This window comes from Mchenga conophoros, linkage group LG10 (assembly GCF_057382185.1).
Source record: "Mchenga conophoros isolate Kocher_MC1m ecotype Shallow Benthic linkage group LG10, M_conophoros_male_GT1.1, whole genome shotgun sequence".
NCBI classification, from domain to species: domain Eukaryota; kingdom Metazoa; phylum Chordata; class Actinopteri; order Cichliformes; family Cichlidae; genus Mchenga; species Mchenga conophoros.
The window spans coordinates 25,879,455-25,896,212 of record NC_140535.1 but is presented as its reverse complement, the minus strand read 5'-3'; the positions used below and the strand labels follow the sequence as shown (position 1 = coordinate 25,896,212).

At 39.2% G+C, this 16,758-nt stretch overlaps 1 long non-coding RNA gene across 2 annotated transcripts in view; it reads right to left on the bottom strand.

The window, feature by feature from the left end:
• The window catches only part of LOC146566049 (uncharacterized), a 143,362-nt gene extending 130,251 nt beyond the window's left edge, over positions 1–13,111 (bottom strand). For both annotated transcript variants that reach the window (XR_014894181.1, XR_014894182.1), the window contains exon 1: positions 12,028–13,111. This is a non-coding gene — a long non-coding RNA (uncharacterized LOC146566049). The remainder of the gene's footprint in view (positions 1–12,027) is intronic.
• Positions 13,112–16,758: the final 3,647 nt, after the last annotated feature.

Genomic DNA, 16,758 nt, shown 5'->3' with positions numbered 1-16,758 from the left:
AGGTTACATCAGTTAAGCCTTGAAACTGATGTGGAAAATATTGGAATCTGGAATATCTGAAATAAAAAATGTAGTGAGTTATGAAACAGATATATGGGGGTAGCTTATATCAACAAAATTGCCCATAAAAGTTCCAGTTATACATGTGAATATGAATATATAGTTTTATTCAGAAGGGATGCTGGAAGAAAAACTATCACTCAACCGGCTGATGGTTTCTGAGGCCTCCCAGCAATTTACAATCATCAGTAAACCCCTCATGTATGGCGACAAGCCTTTGGCGGTGACTAAAAGAACAATTTCACAGACAAGCAGCTAAGATGATATTTATCGATGGGGTAGCTGGTCTAACCTATGAGACAGAGTGAGAGAGTTCATTAATTTGGGAAGCCCTAGATATCAAGCCACTGCTCTTGTATAATGAAAAGGAACCAGTTAAATTTGGGCAAACACCAGGGATTCTCCCCCTGCTGCCTCCCTCTGAAAGTATTCCAGGAGGGACAATTAGGAAGGAAAACTGAGGAAGAATGGAACTCTGTGGAGTAGGAGTGTTTGGGGATCACTCAGCAGGACTTGGAAGAAAAACATTTGGCTTACACACCACTGAATCCTAACCACAATATGCAACTACAGGCAAATAAGCAAGAAGCACAATAATCTAAACTAATGGATGGACTAATGGCTTTGTTTGTTGTTAGTATATACTGCAGTGTACATATGACAGAATTATACAATAAACTAAGATAATACAAAAAGGCCAAAATTTCATCTTTACAAAATATCATTCCACAAGATGTGCCTCAGGAAAAACTAAGGATAAAGTGTTGAACATAAAATTGATAAACTGGACACAAGTCAGATCAAAGAACAATGTCCCCTTCTGCTCGGAAAACAATCTATTTGCCAAATTTGAATTAAACATATTTCAGGAGGACTGAAGACTTGAACTAAGAAAAATGCATTCTTGCAGATCTTAAAATGTTTTTCAAGTATCAACAATATACAAATTTATATAAGTCTGCAAATAGGTTCCCCCTTTTTTGCTCTTCAAAGAGACACAGGGCTCAAAATATCAAGTAAACAAATGTAAGTCATGTGAGGATAATCATTTGTAGTGAGGGGATAGGTCACGCCGCAGACAGACAAAAAAAAAAAAAAAATCAGACTGCTCCTTTAATTGCACTTAAAATACAATCTGATTTGTCTTGGTGTGTGGTAGATGGGCAGATAGGTTTCCATAGGGATGTGGAATAGGCAACCCCAAGAGTGTTTTTGAATTTTCCTCATACCTAAATTTCCCACAATTAAGTTGCTTCCATCTTGTACCTTTACCACTTTATTTTAGGTTTCCATTTCTCCTGCAATCAAACATAATTCCAGTTTGTAACAAGCTGCCTCTCTGGGGTTTTCACCTGTCATTTTGGCTTTTGATTAGAATGACCACTTATTTTATTAGCCAGGCGTATACTTATATTCAAGTTGAAGTTACTGAAGAAGCTTTCACATTTCACCTCTGTAAAGCTGACCTCCATCTTCCTCTGTAACACACACTAACAGCTCTGTGGCCTGCTGAGATGAAGGATGACTATGACAGTAGTGGTCTCGGGTGTTTCCTATGCTCTACTGTCGTTGAACAAAAATGCTGCAGAGATAAATAGCAGCGAAGAAAACCACAAATGCATGCATCTGTCAGACAACTGCAAGTTAGTTTTTGTGCATACCCAAGAAAGATGACAAAGGATTAAAGAAAAACACAGAATCACAATAAGGTTGAAGACCTCTGTCATTCTCCATCACTTTTTCACACAAGCTGTCCTTTATTCTCATTGTTAGTGAGCTAAATTCTCACACAAACCTCTGATGTAACAGAACATGTAAATATACTTTTCCTTGGGAAAAAATAGATCTTTCCAAAAAAGTTACATTATTACTGTTATTAATCTTTTTCCACCATGTCTATCTTCTTTGTTATGTTTTTCAAGCCTCTCCTAGTTAACCTCTCCCCCCCCATTACTCTCTCTTTCTTACAGTTAGACCCTCGTTTTCCTGCTGTCTTGTCTTCCTGAACTCCCCATCTCTCGCTCTCACCTCCCATTCTCTGTGTGATGACAGCAGTTTGCCAGTCGAACAGCTGTGCTCACCTGCCAAGCCGAAAACAAAGTGACAGTCTTGGCACCACGAGGTGGTGGGAAAGAGACCGGGTCTCTCACATTCTGCTTCCTCGTTATATAGAAGACGGAAACAAACATCCGTGTGTACTTAAAACTTTGTGTCTACGGATTACGTGTGTGGATTTTTAACTCCTCTCCCAAGTGTCTTTCTTCCATTTCTGCTGGTGATGATCAGCGTAACTGTGCTCCTCTGCTATTTTTTTTTGAATGCATACATAAGCACACATTTTTTGTGCACACAGCTGTATACAACAGTTGTATGCTATGTAGCATTTGTGGTAAAGTAAGCAATTGTGCCACAATGCAACAGTTCCCATCCTCTGTTTAGCAGTATCTGTTCCTTTAAACGGAAGAAGAAGAACTTTTTCTCAAATGCTGCCAAAAAGTCATCTGCACTGGCCCACTGCAAACTAGACGAGGCCTCCCGCTGTTTCCGTCGTTTGATCTCGCCGGACCCACTTTGGTAGTGACAGGCGTATTTCAATAATGCAGGTGGTGCAGAGTGTGGAGCTGTTGCAGGGGATTGTGAACTGCGCTACAGTGGTGATGGTGTGGTACTACATGTGCATAATTGTGCGAAGAATTTTTCTCAGAAGTTACAACTTTGGTTTCCTAAAGGGAAAAAAAATTGACAAAGGAGAGAGCAAGCCCTCTTTAATTAATTAAATCAACCGCATGGAAGGGGCAATAAAACTACTGCCAATTTCTATTTAAGCGTCATGCTTAAAAATATATCCTCGTCGTCTCTTTTCGAATGGTTTTAAGGATGAGCTTTCCTCCTCTCTATTAGATTTAGTTTTATTTTTTCAATTTAAAAAAAACAACTCACCCATTTTCTCCTAATTGGCAGATCTACAGTGATGCAACACAGCCTGACCTCACCACCTGAATAGAATACAGCTACTAATCGTTGTAGCACCAAATCAGTCAGTCAAAAAAAATATATATGTATGTATGTATATATATATATATATATATATATATATAAAAATAAAAAAAGGTGGGGAGCATCATAATGCAAGCTTTTTTTTTTAATGAATAGTGGGTACTTGAAAAACACACTCCTGTAGCATCTTGTGTTTGAGTTTCAAAGTACCTCCTCCTCTGAGTGAGTTTTACTGGCGGTCTATTCTGTCTGGCACAATTCATAACCTGCCAGTTAAAATTTGATTAGGGGAAGTCTGGGAAAGATGAAACCCTGCTGTGTGTTCTCTTGGTTCTGGAAAATAAACTGGCAATCAAATTATGCCGGCAGATATTTGTGAACTACTTACTCTAATATGTCTAGAAAGACATTCATTTGAATTATTCAAAGCATTTTGAATAACTTCAGTAATAAAGCCTGGGAAAATAGCTCCTACACTCTGACACATCTAAGATTCTCTCTTTTTTTTTGCTACTGAGAGCTGAATATTGTATTAGCTAAGGCGACAGGTAGCGCATTTATTTTTATTAAAACTTGGGATGGCTTCAGAAATGAATTGTCGCCCAAAAAAAAAAAACTCTTCCCATGGGATACCTCTACAGTGCGTTCAACCGCTTCTGAGCTGTTGGGCATCAAAGACGTAATTCTAATTTTGATAAACTGTCATCTCATGTTCACATTTACACTTCTTGTTGTGTGAAAGAACAAAGCTATCATAATTAAAATGAAAATAACAATGGCACGTGTGTTGTTATCCAACAAATGAGACAGGTGAGTTGTCACATGTCAGATGTCAGTCTTACAATTAAATGAGTCAACCAAAGCAACTAAAAACATATTGTACTGCAAATGTTTGTAAAAATCTAATTTGAAATTAAACATAATTAACAGGTTAGGTGATCTCATTGTCAGCCGACATCATCTGATGGCTTAGCTGATACCCTTCTAAGCATCCTACTAGCAAAATTGATGTGCACCTGCAAGCCACTTTGCAACCCACCTACTAGTTTCTCTTCATCTTGTTTTATCTGACTTAATTAATAACATGCTTTTTTTCCAATAAGAGTACATTTATGCTTCTGTCTTACGTCTACGCTGTAGGCACATCATAACCTTTTCTAATACCTTATGCCATCACATGACTTGTAGCTTCCTAGAAACTCCATATCTTATCCACACAGTCTGCACAGATAGAAATGCCGGCAATGGTATCAGCTGCTTGTGTACATTGTAGGCTGTATGTAGATGAAGCTTTTGCTGTGTGTGCTATTGCTATTTATGGAGGACTTCCTGTAGTTAGGATTAATTTAGACAGTCACTATTACATTAATCTGCTTTAACTATGGTTAAAGCTTCCCTAACTTTACATGAAGGTAAATAAAACATAAGCCAAGCAACTGAACATAAGCATACTGAAACAAACATCGAGCAACTCTGTATGCCAGGACATACAGAACTACAGTATGTGGCAGACAAGCAGATGGATGGCTTAGCCTCTTTCCTGTATTCCTGTATGTATTTAATAAAATAAGAAGCAAATACATACTTTGAAACAACACAACAATAAGGATTTAGTACTCCTGTCCCCAGATAAATTAACTGAGTTTTTCAATATAAAAACAGCTCATGGCAACTTTTAAAACTGTGCTCCGTCTCTGCTTTTATGTTCCTTAACTTTAAAATCACTGCTGCAGATTAACTATTTAATGCAAAACTTCAGCTTCAAGTTTATTACTGCAGAAAAAAATGCTCATCAGCCATCACAATTGACAGGTTACTGTAATGTGTGAACTGTAGAAAGATATGTTTTCCTGTTATTGGTTGGCTGTATGGTACAAATTAATAAGAAGTACAATCCACTAAGAAAAACAAACCAGACCCCAGACCTTGAGCACAGTTTGGATCAATATTTGCATAGCCTTCCTTCTATTTATATAGAGCAGAAATTAATGCTGAATATCTGCCTCACCCTATCCCTGTATCCTCTTCTGTCACACCAAACCTCTATATGTCATTACCCACTACATCCATGAACCTCCTATGAGGTCTTACTCTTTTTCTCCTTCTGACATCCTTTGCCCAGTGTATCCAGGACTGCTCCAAAGCTTCTCAGCCTTGACTCTTGTTTGCCAAACAGCTCAAGCTGAGTTTTCCCTCTGATGTACTCATTTCTAATCATGTCCAGTCTGCTCACTTGCTTTTATTTTTTGCTGCTATCCTTCTGTCCATTGCTTTGGATGGTAGACCTGAGTACTTGTACTCCCTGCATTTATGCCATACTCAAAATATGAAAGGGACACACGTGGAAAAGTCGCATTAATGCATGGAAAAATTGCTTTACCAGCAGGGGGGAAATAATATATTTAAAGCCATGAAGTCAGTAGTGAGCAAAAGACGAAGTACAATCCAGGGTCTTTAATCACCGTAAACAATTAAGCTAGGTTGCTAATGTGTATATACTTGTAAATGTGTTAATAATGTCTGTTTAAACACTTTCCTGTGATCATTTTAGTAGGGGTGCAACGATATTCGTATCGATATTGAACCGTTCGATACAGTGCTTTTGGTTCGGTACGCATATGTATCGAACAATACAAAATTTGTAATTTATTTTATCAACTTTCCTTCTGACGATGCTGTCTGTGTGGAGCACTCAGTGAATCTGCGTTCGACTACTCCGCCTAGGCTCGACAGTGCAGCCTAGGCGGAGTAGTCGAATGCAGATTCACTGAGCGCTCAACACAGACAGCATCATCAGAAGGAAGAGCGCAGGGCAAGCTAGCGAGACAGAAGTTAAGCTCTCCTTGCAACATGGACCTCCCCCACCCTCATTCAGATCTGGCGTTTGGAATTATTTTGGTTTTCATGTGACGTATGACCCTGAAGGTAAGCGAGTCATGGACTAAAGTAAAACAGTATTTTGGATGTGCCATGCAATGCTCAATTACAGTGGGGCAAAAAAGTATTTAGTCAGCCACCGATTGTGCAAGTTCCCCCACTTAAAATAATGACAGAGGTCAGTAATTTGCAGGTACACTTCAACTGTGAGAGACAGAATGTGAAAAAAAAATCCATGAATCCACATGGTAGGATTTGTAAAGAATTTATTCGTAAATTAGGGTGGAAAATAAGTATTTGGTCACCTCAAACAAGGAAAATCTCTGGCTCTCACAGACCTGTAACGTCTTCTGTAAGACGCTTTTCTGTCCCCCACTCGTTACCTGTATGAATGGCACCTGTTTGAACCCATCATCTGTATAAAAGACACCTGTCCACAGCCTCAAACAGTCAGACTCCAAACGCCGCCATGGCCAAGACCAAAGAGCTCTCGAAGGACACCAGGAAAAGTATTGTAGACCTGCTTCAGACTGGGAAGAGTGAATCTATAATAGGCAAGCAGCTTGGTGTGAAAAAAATCAACTGTGGGAGCAATCATCAGAAAATGGAAGACATACAAGACCACTGATAATCTCCCTCGATCTGGGGCTCCAAGCAAAATCTCATCCCGTGGGGTCAAAATGATCATGAGAACGGTGAGCAAAGATCCCAGAACCACACGGGGGGACCTGGTGAATGACCTGCAGAGAGCTGGGACCAAAGTAACAAAGGTCACCATCAGTAACACACTACAACGGCAGGGAATCAAATCCCGCAGTGCCAGACGTGTTCTGCTGCTGAAGCCAGTGCATGTCCAGGCCCGTCTGAAGTTTGCCAGAGAGCACATGGATGATACAGCAGAGGATTGGGAGAATGTCATGTGGTCAGATGAAACCAAAGTAGAACTTTTTGGTATAAACTCAACTCGTCGTGTTTGGAGGAAGAAGAATACTGAGTTGCATCCCAAGAACACCATACCTACTGTGAAGCATGGGGGTGGAAACATCATGCTATGGGGCTGTTTTTCTGCCAAGGGGACAGGACGACTGATCCGTGTTAAGGACAGAATGAATGGGGCCATGTATCGTGAGATTTTGAGCCAAAACCTCCTTCCATCAGTGAGAACTTTGAAGATGAAACGAGGCTGGGTCTTCCAACATGACAATGATCCAAAACACACCGCCCGGGCAACAAAGGAGTGGCTCCGTAAGAAGCATTTGAAAGTCCTGGAGTGGCCTAGCCAGTCTCCAGACCTCAACCCCATAGAAAATCTGTGGCGGGAGTTGAAAGTCCGTGTTGCTCGGCGACAGCCCCAAAACATCACTGCTCTCGAGAAGATCTGCATGGAGGAATGGGCCAAAATACCAGCTACTGTGTGTGCAAACCTGGTAAAGACCTATAGTAAACGTTTGACCTCTGTTATTGCCAACAAAGGTTATGTTACAAAGTATTGAGTTGTATTTTTGTTATTGACCAAATACTTATTTTCCACCTTGATTTACGAATAAATTCTTTACAAATCCTACCATGTGGATTCATGGATTTTTTTTTCACATTCTGTCTCTCACAGTTGAAGTGTACCTCTGGTACAAATTACTGACCTCTGTCATCATTTTAGGTGGGGGAACTTGCACAATCGGTGGCTGACTAAATACTTTTTTGCCCCACTGTACATGGGTGGGACCTAGTGTGTTAGCGCAGTTAGCTCGTTACCGTGTTGGCCGTCTAGCCCCATGCACGGGGCGATCGGCGGTAGCTCGTTAACGGAGATTTGCCGTGTTGTGGCTTTAAGGTCATTTCAACGAGATTAACCTGAAAGCACTAGTGGGAACACAACGAATATGACTGCACATTTACGCCGACATCATCCTAGTGCAAAGACAAGTGGAAGCAGAAAAAAAACAAGCAAGCATGCTACTAACTTTAGCCGAGTCATTTAGACAGCTGTTAGCACATGATTCTCCTTATATGTTTAATATGCTGCTGAGAATATAGCCCAGAAGAAGCGGATAGTATAGCTTTTATTTTGGAAAGAGACATTTCTCTGTAATAAACTCTCTTTTCCAAAGATGAGTGATTCCTCAATCAGATACAGGGCTCGCAATATAGCTAGCCCGACGTCCTGGGGCTAGCGATTTTTTTTCAGTCGGGCTACCAAAATCTATCTCTGCCCTGCCCGTCGGGCTATTGTAGGAAGGAAAAATATATGTCAATGCTTTTGCATTCTTTCAGAAATGTAGCTGGGTAATTATGTCATTGGCATCGGTGAGCCACTGTCAATATGTGACATATTGAAATCGCGTTTGTTTTTTTTGCTTTCACTTTGCAATCGCGCGAACTGTGTATAGAGAGCGACAGCACTGATCTGTGAGTGATGATAATTTGTGCACCAATTCCTCTGACATCGTCTTATTAATTGTTAGCTTACTATGCAAACATGACAAGTGAAATCTCCCGCAGCTTAAACATGTGAGAGGTTGATCGCGCAGAGAATCGCTGAGCTTATGTGAGTGCGTGTGTAAAAGCAGCAGGATATATATTTCACTACGATGACCTGGATGACTGAGAACCTTCACAGACAGATATATATTTTAGTTCTGCTGAGCCAAATAAGACAGGTCAGGGTGAAGAAGTGACAGCCAAAGAAAAGCTTACCACAAAACGGAGAAGTTATGACAAATCAGACTATAAGGCAAAAAGAAAGTGCAGCTTTATGGTTTCATGGACAAAAGAATTTCTGTGGCTGCAATATGACGAGCTAAATAACCAGGGCTGCACATAAGTGGTCCGCAGGTGCGCATTCGCTGTCAAAATAAAAACACGCACAAGGGTTAGGGTTAAATTTAAAAACTGTACTTTTGAGTTAAAATATATATTTATAATTTTAATAAATGACAAATTAAAAAGTCATGAACATTTTTTTTGTATCGAAAAAATATCGAACTGTGACACCAAAGTATCGAACCGAACCGAACCGAACCGTGAATTTTGTGTATCGTTGCACCCCTACATTTTAGTGTTCGCTTGAAATAAAAAAAATCTCCCTCTGCTGTTATTGCAACTTACCTCAACTTCTGCCTGTGTGTAGATTTCACAATTTGGAGAGGCAAAGCGTGAAATGGACACGGTGGACCAACGTGTCTATTACACGCTTTGCCGTGATATCTGGTTGCCTCATTTGTCAACTCATTCATCGCCATTGCAAACTAAAAGATGGAGTCCCACCACCACTTTGAAGCCATCTGTCACTCTAACTGTACCCCTCACCCCTGTCTCATGCATGTACTGCACCACCAAATGTATGCAAATATGTGGAAAATCAAGCTGTTTTTGTTACATCTGTGTGCTACGTTACAAATGTTTTCTTCACCCTGTGCATACTTGTTTCAGATCATTTCTGTTTCCTACATCATATTTTTCTTTAATTGTTTAATTTCTTGTTTTCTAGAATATTTTAGAAGTGGATAAATCAGTGATGTACGTATGTTTGTAACCAGAGCTGAAACTGACTGATATACAAGTAAATATTGTTACATGGATAGATTCACTACGTTTATAGCAAGTGCCTTTCTTTTTTATAGCACAATGTTTTAAAAAAAAAAAAAAAAAAAAACAGAAAACAGTGACAAAAATGACTAAAATAAGAGAAATGTTACAACTTCATCAGACTGTACCCTCTTCTAACCTCCGTTCCACTCTAACATTCAATCTAGGTTTCTAATAAAGACCTCTCCTGATACAAAACATGCTAATCTCAGACCTTGTGTACTGGTAACTACCTTTGTGATTCATTTATAACAAGACTGTCAGCTCTGTGGAATACACTACAAGCCTGACAATGCCTCAACCTTTCCAATTCAAGGTCATGGTTTAATTTCCCTTTCCACGGCCCCATGAGCATTCTAGTATTTGCTTCATGGCTCCATTTTAAAAGGCTGCAAAGATTTTTTTTTTTTTAAGGGAGCAGAAACGCATCTATACGAGGTGTGTAATGAGCACATGTCATCTGGAGATTTCTACAGTCTGGATCACTGGTTCAACCTTCTCTGGTACACTCTGATCAAAACCATTAAATCTACAGCCATAAAAAATTATGAACTTCTTACAAATGTCACACACAAACAAAATATTGATTGGTTGGAAATGTCACATAAGACCAGAAGACAAGAGAGGTGGCAAAGTGGAAAAAAGTTGCTGTTATTTTTTATATCTTTTACGAAACAGAAATATTTCTATAGAAGATAAGCATTCACTAAAAAAAGGGGGGGGAAACAGAAGGTTTAACAAATGCAATTTTACCAGGGTGTATGGATAAATTGGCTGAGCAACAGAGAATATAATCCTTTAGGTAGTACAGCTGGGGTTATTAATCTGATGTAGGTGATTCCAAGTAAAGCTAAACCCTTAACAGCTCAGCCTTAATACTCCTGAGGGTTAAGGTCAGTTACTGCCTGGAAATTCAAACAGTAGAAGTGTAGGAGGATCTATCTTTGATCCCACAGTTCACAAATGTCAGATTTACAAGCAAGGAAAAACACTTTGATGAAAAATATTACAATAACAAGAGCAAGTGAAGGAGACTTGACCCAAATAGGGAGTGAAGAGGTCACTCAGATCAGAGAGCTGAAGGTCAGATAAAAGAAGGTGGATCCTAAACAGGGTCAGGGAATATTTGTAAGCTATACAGCAATTAATGCTGAAGTACCCTTGAGAAAAGTCAGTTCCTAAGTATGCTTGTACTGTACAGACCCAAGTGAAGAATTTAAGCAGGGCACTGCTAAACAACAACTTTCCTCAGCCTGAGATAAACAGGGAGGTGAACAGAGGATAAACATATTTTTGCCAACCTGTCCTGGGTGGACTATGCATTTCACCCATTGTTAGCTGAGACCCTAAAAAGGTGGATGTATTCAAATTTAAAGCCTAGTCGTATTCTATTTTTATCTTATTGTATATTTTTATTCTATTTTATTCTACTGTATATAGTATATTATTTTATTCTATTCTGTACAGCTGTGTACTGTATTTATTCTTATTGTATTCTAATTTTTGCGTCATAACTTTTGCACTGTCCACTTTCTGCTGTGACAAAACAAATTTCCCACGTGTGGGACTAATAAAGGTTATCTTATCTTATCTTATCTTAGTCCACTCCAGTCATTTAGTACTTTAGAGTGCGCATGAGTTTCACTACACAGTTGCTGTTGCAGTACAGACAGAGCCAGCCTCCCACAGGATTCTGGTAATTGAGCAGTCCAACTGTCGCACAGCAGTTTTCATAACCAGCAAAAGAAATACCCATGCATGTACATGCAGGCGCATTACAATAATCTTATTCTGTAAAATGTTCCCTAAACTGTTTCTGTGTTATCTCACAGAATTGAGACATATACTGCAGACTGTTTGTGTCCCAATACAAAAACATCTGCATGCAAAAATCCCTAAGGATTAAAATGACATTAAATCTAAAGTGTGTTTGCATTTTAATTAGCAAACCACTTCTTTAAGGCCTGAAAATACATTTAATATATTAACCAGTGGCGGCTAGTAGTGATATTGGGTGGGTGGGCTAACAAATGCATTATAGAGTTCACACTACTAGCAGCAGCATCACATCCTTGATACCACATTACAGCCACAAGACCTTGTCAAAGCAACACTAACAAAACCATATAGAGGAATACTCAGAATGCCAGTCACACACACTCTCACACGCCTTTTGACTAGTTGTTTTTATACACATTAACACATGCCTTTTTTTGTTTTTACAAAAACAAAATATGCAAGAAGGAAGAATGACAGCTGAATGATCAGAATGCCAGAAAAATCTATTCAAGTTCTGTTGATGCAGCCACGGATGTACTTAAAAATGTAAAATCTGCCAATAGACTACAATTGCAATATCACTACTATACAACATACCGACTCAAACGACACTTCACCAATAAAAGGAGTTGGTATCCACAGACAAAAATATTGATCTTTAAAGAAGAGTAACAGGTAACGGGAAAGAAGCATGTTACCTATTTTAAGGGGAGAGGGTGGTGAGCTTACCTTATTTGAAGAGAAGATCACATCGTTGAGTTTTCTGGGATGCAAACATGTTAATCACCCTGTCATTGAAGTCAAATGACACCAAGTGCTGTGCTTTCTCAAAGCGTGCCTTTGACTGCTCCATCAATATTTCATAGCACTGTGCTGCTACTGACGTTGTCAGCCCGCCGCATCCTGCGCGGCCTTGCTGCAGCTTCAGCTGCATATGCCTCTGGTTATGAAGGTCACCTCTTCAGTTCACCGATGGAGTAGGAAAACTTCTTCTGTCTGGTTCTGAAAGGATCCGTGGTTCGTTTTTGAAGAATGTTGTATAAAATATCAACAAGCATGAAAACAAGATAAGAAAAGTAATTGTGCATCCCCAGCAAAGCGGACGTCCAGAAACACACTTTGCTGAATGGAAGTCGGAGATTCGTCTGATCCCCGTAAAGCTAGCACATGTGCCCCACAAAATTTAATACAGTCCGTGATAGTGAATGCCTGTTTTCCGTTTTTGTTTGTTTTTTTACTAGCTCGTTGTGTCTCTGTATAGCAATGCGGTGTCCTTCATACAGGCAATGTTAACTTTAGCAAACACTGATAGCTTTACACAATTTCCAGTGTGACTTAGTCAGATAAATGCTTCAAATCCACAATTCCTTTTTGAGTCCAAGTTGTGTGTCCTCCAAAAAGCAGGCCAGGGAAACAGTAATGTGAATTCCTACTAAACATGCAATTAGCCAGTCCTTTCGTTGAAACCACGTAACACAAAATTTATAATTCTGTCGTTTTGTCCCTTTGTGTTATTTGAACATCGTTTGGATGATGTGGTCTCATTCTCTTCACTTACACTTTTTCCTCCAAAGACAGAAGGAAATGGACGACTACATAAATAATCCACTTCGTTCTTGCTAATGCTCACCGGTGCCGCCATATTGATTTCGCCTTCGAGACTCTCACAGAAGACTCCTTCGCCAAAGTTCCCGCCTCTGGGCTGAACTAGCCCAAACGGTCACCAAATCAAAGGGGCGTGACCTGACTGACACCTGTCACTCACTGCTCTATGAAGATGAATGGTAGATGATGCTGCGGAGCATGGGCTGTAAAAATTTAGCTCATGTAGCTAAATCCTGTGTTGGTCTTTTTTTTTTTTCTTTGGACGACTTGGTGTTTTGCTGCACTTTGTTACACCAGCGTTTAAGCAATCTGTTCTAAGATGATTTTAGATATATATACAAATATATATATATATTTATTTTTTATTAAAAAGGATAGGGAGAGCTTAGCTCGTCCGCCCATTCATACCAGCCGTCCCTGATATTAACAATGAATTTTGCAAAATTGCCACATGAGTAGCTATTGAATCCAGGATCAGAGCACTGGGCAGTTCATTAGCTTCCATCTCACTAGCACTAGGCAGGATCCCCTTTTCTTGTAAAATTTAAAAAAAAAAAAAAGCACAAACATCAAACTAAAATCTAAAAATAATCGGCCTAGTGAGAAGGCTGCAATGTGTGTGTGAGCCACCTGTTGAGAATTAATTTGTTAAGCTGATCTTTCGCAGGCCAAGAAAAGATGGTTTTGACTTGTCACGGAGTAATCGCAGTACTAGTATCATTAATGAAGGGCTCTGTTCTCTTCAAATGTTCCAGTGAGGCTCGACATTGTGACAGTGCCCCAGCATTCACGGCCATTCATTTTATTATTTACACCTAGCACGACCCAAATGTCTTCTGTCTGGAAAACCTAATGAATATCCTGTGATTAATATTTCAGTGCTCATGCATTTATTATTTTTATAATTTATTTTGCTGACAAGCCAGGAATGTGGTTTAGTCAAAGCTTTTGTATCAGAACACTCGTTCCTTTTAATAACTCCTTAGCTCCTAACAGAGCTAAAAATTATACCTCAACCACTCACATATTTTTCCCAACTAGCAAAAACTCTGCTTCTTTCTAATAACCTTGTGTATGCTGCCTTTGCTGCTTCTTCCTCTCCACTGCAGAGGTGTAAATGATCTTACACCTGTTCCAAAAATATTTCCTTCACACTCTTAGAAGACAGAGGGAGAAGAATATAAGGACAGCCACTGGCACGAAAGAGAAATGAGGATCCTGAAAGAATTGCAAAAGGGGGGTGTTAGGTTGGGTGGGTCGGGGGGACACCAGGAGAAGGAGCTAGATTACCAATCAGAAGTCAGATTGCAGAAGATTGTTTGCACCCTTAGGCGGATCAACGGCTTTTGTATCTCTGAAAGAAGGGAAAAAAATATTTTCACTGCAATTACTCCAAATAGCTAAATGCTATACACAAGCCACTGATGGGCTGTGTGTGCCAGCACAGAACTGTCCTAGCCACAGGCACATAGTCTGCATTCGATTAAACAGAGCAAGCCGAGGTAATCAGTCACCTCCACTTGCCCTTTTAAGGTCTCACATAAAAACATGCGCACACTTAGGAAGGGTGAAAGAAGAAACACCTATCAGAGGTGCCGTTACTGACTCCTTTATGGAAGAGCATCAAGTCTTTGATAGATCACCCAATCCCCCGCGTTTTTGCCCTACCATCATGTATTCATGGCAGGTCCTGATCACAGTCTGTGCTGGTACCATGCTGAACAGCTCTTTAGCATCAGGACTGCATCTGTGTAAGAGTGAACTGAGATGATTAGTTTTCAAGCCTCTCTCACAGTAAATTTAACATGTAGATACAGGTACTTTCATGGCAATAGCACCGCTACCAGGTAAATAAAGAATGTGACAGTGTGTTTTGGCATCACAATGAATGGCACAGGTCACAAGATGTCCACTAGATTCTTCTTTCTTATGCCGTAGAACTATTAAAAGTTCTTAATGAGTGAATCACTGTGGTATTGAATTGATGGATGTTATTGACAGTAATCATGGTCAATTCACAAACATTACTACAACCCATTTATTAAAAGAAACAAAATTAGAAGTGAAACAGAATGCATGTGTTGGTTAATGCTAGTAATTCATTCGATCCCAATCCCACGATAATAGCAAAATAGAGATTTCTTGTTTTGTTTTTTAAATGTTTTCACATTTTGAATTGAATGCTGGCAACATGTTTGTAAAACTTGAAGCAGGGCCCGTTTACCACTGTGTTGCATAACCTTCAAATCTTTCTAAAAGTGAAATGTTTCTTATTCTTTGATATATCATTTCATTTGCTCAACAGTTCAGGGTCTCCTTTGCCTTTTATATACAGTGTCAAATGTTTCAAGTAGCTGACAGCGAGCTGGACTGCATCAAGCAAGTTTAGAGAGTTTACTTCTTCTACCATAAAATGCTGTAATATTTTGAGAATGTGGTTTGTCTCTTTTTTGACCATCTTTTTCCTTTTTTTAACTTTGGGATGAGATCGGTGTTAATAAATACCTCTGTGTACCACCTTTCTTTAGAAATGTGGAATTATATGTTAGTCTGTAGTATTCAGTGTTTGGTTTTTATGTCTTGTCTATAATGCTGTAGAAAACTCTTGAGCCATTTCTTTAAATCACACTTACAATGAGGCACACTTGTTTTAAAGTGGGCTTGAGCAGCAGTTTTTCAGGCTTTCTGAAGGTCTTTTCATCAATTTTCAGTCTGGTCCTTGTACCTGGAATTTTGATTTTTTTGTTTAATTTACTTAAAACTGACCTGTGACTCATTCACACATAAAACAGACACTTAACTCAACGGATGAACTAATCTTGTCTTCACACATAAAAGACAACTTATCAAGGAACTGGTTTTAAACCAGTTCTATTTTTAGGCACTTTGTTACTAGCAGCCTAACACAGAAACTAAACCCATTTCTTTAGCTGAATCTATAAAACATGATTCTTAGAAAATAAAACACACTTTGACAGGCATAAAATAGGATTTTTGTACCTGAGAAGTGATTCCCGAAGAACTATCAGCTTCAAACTTGGCATGTCTTGGCATGGTGTGCGGTTTATCCTTAAAACATTCAAGAAGACATGTCAACCCTTAAAATAAACTATCTACAGCAGGTGAACAGTATCTGAAAGTCATATCCTTAAGAAAGAGGGGGAACGACTGAGAGCTATCTGTTAACTGAAGCCTCATCAGAAATGATCTCAGTGGAAGGACAGCTGTCAAAAAGCAAATCTTAAGGAAGGGAAACAAGGAGAAAATAATGAACAGGAACAGGACTGAAAATCAATGGCAACAGGTATCATGGAGAGATGAATCCAAATTTGAACTGTCTGATTCTTCAATATGTACAGAGGAGGTCAGGAGGGAGATACAACAGTGTCTACAGTCATCTGTCATCTGTAAAACATGGTGGAGGGTCTGTAATGATTTGGGGGTGCTTTTGTGAATGCAAAAAAGCACAGTTTGGTTTTGATCCAACATGTAATACCATCTGGAAGCATTGTTAACAGAGAACAGAACAAAAGGCACCTAACATCCAAAGAAGAGCTTTGAATGTCCAAAAGGAGAACTGGAGTAATGATGATGATAATAATAATAATAATAATAATAATAATAATAATAATAATAATGCATTACTTACATTACACATTCAAAAGTCAAATATACAAACATGTAAAGCTCCAGCTTCCCAAAGTTATCTTCCAAATGGCTTTTATCAAAGCCACAGTCTAAACCTCAGATTTATTTGACAGGGAGAAGCAAAGTTTTCTGCTTGATAAGGTTTTTTTTAATCAGTTCAAGTAAATTAATTTTTCTTGATAGACTGAATTCAGAAGTAAAAGAGAG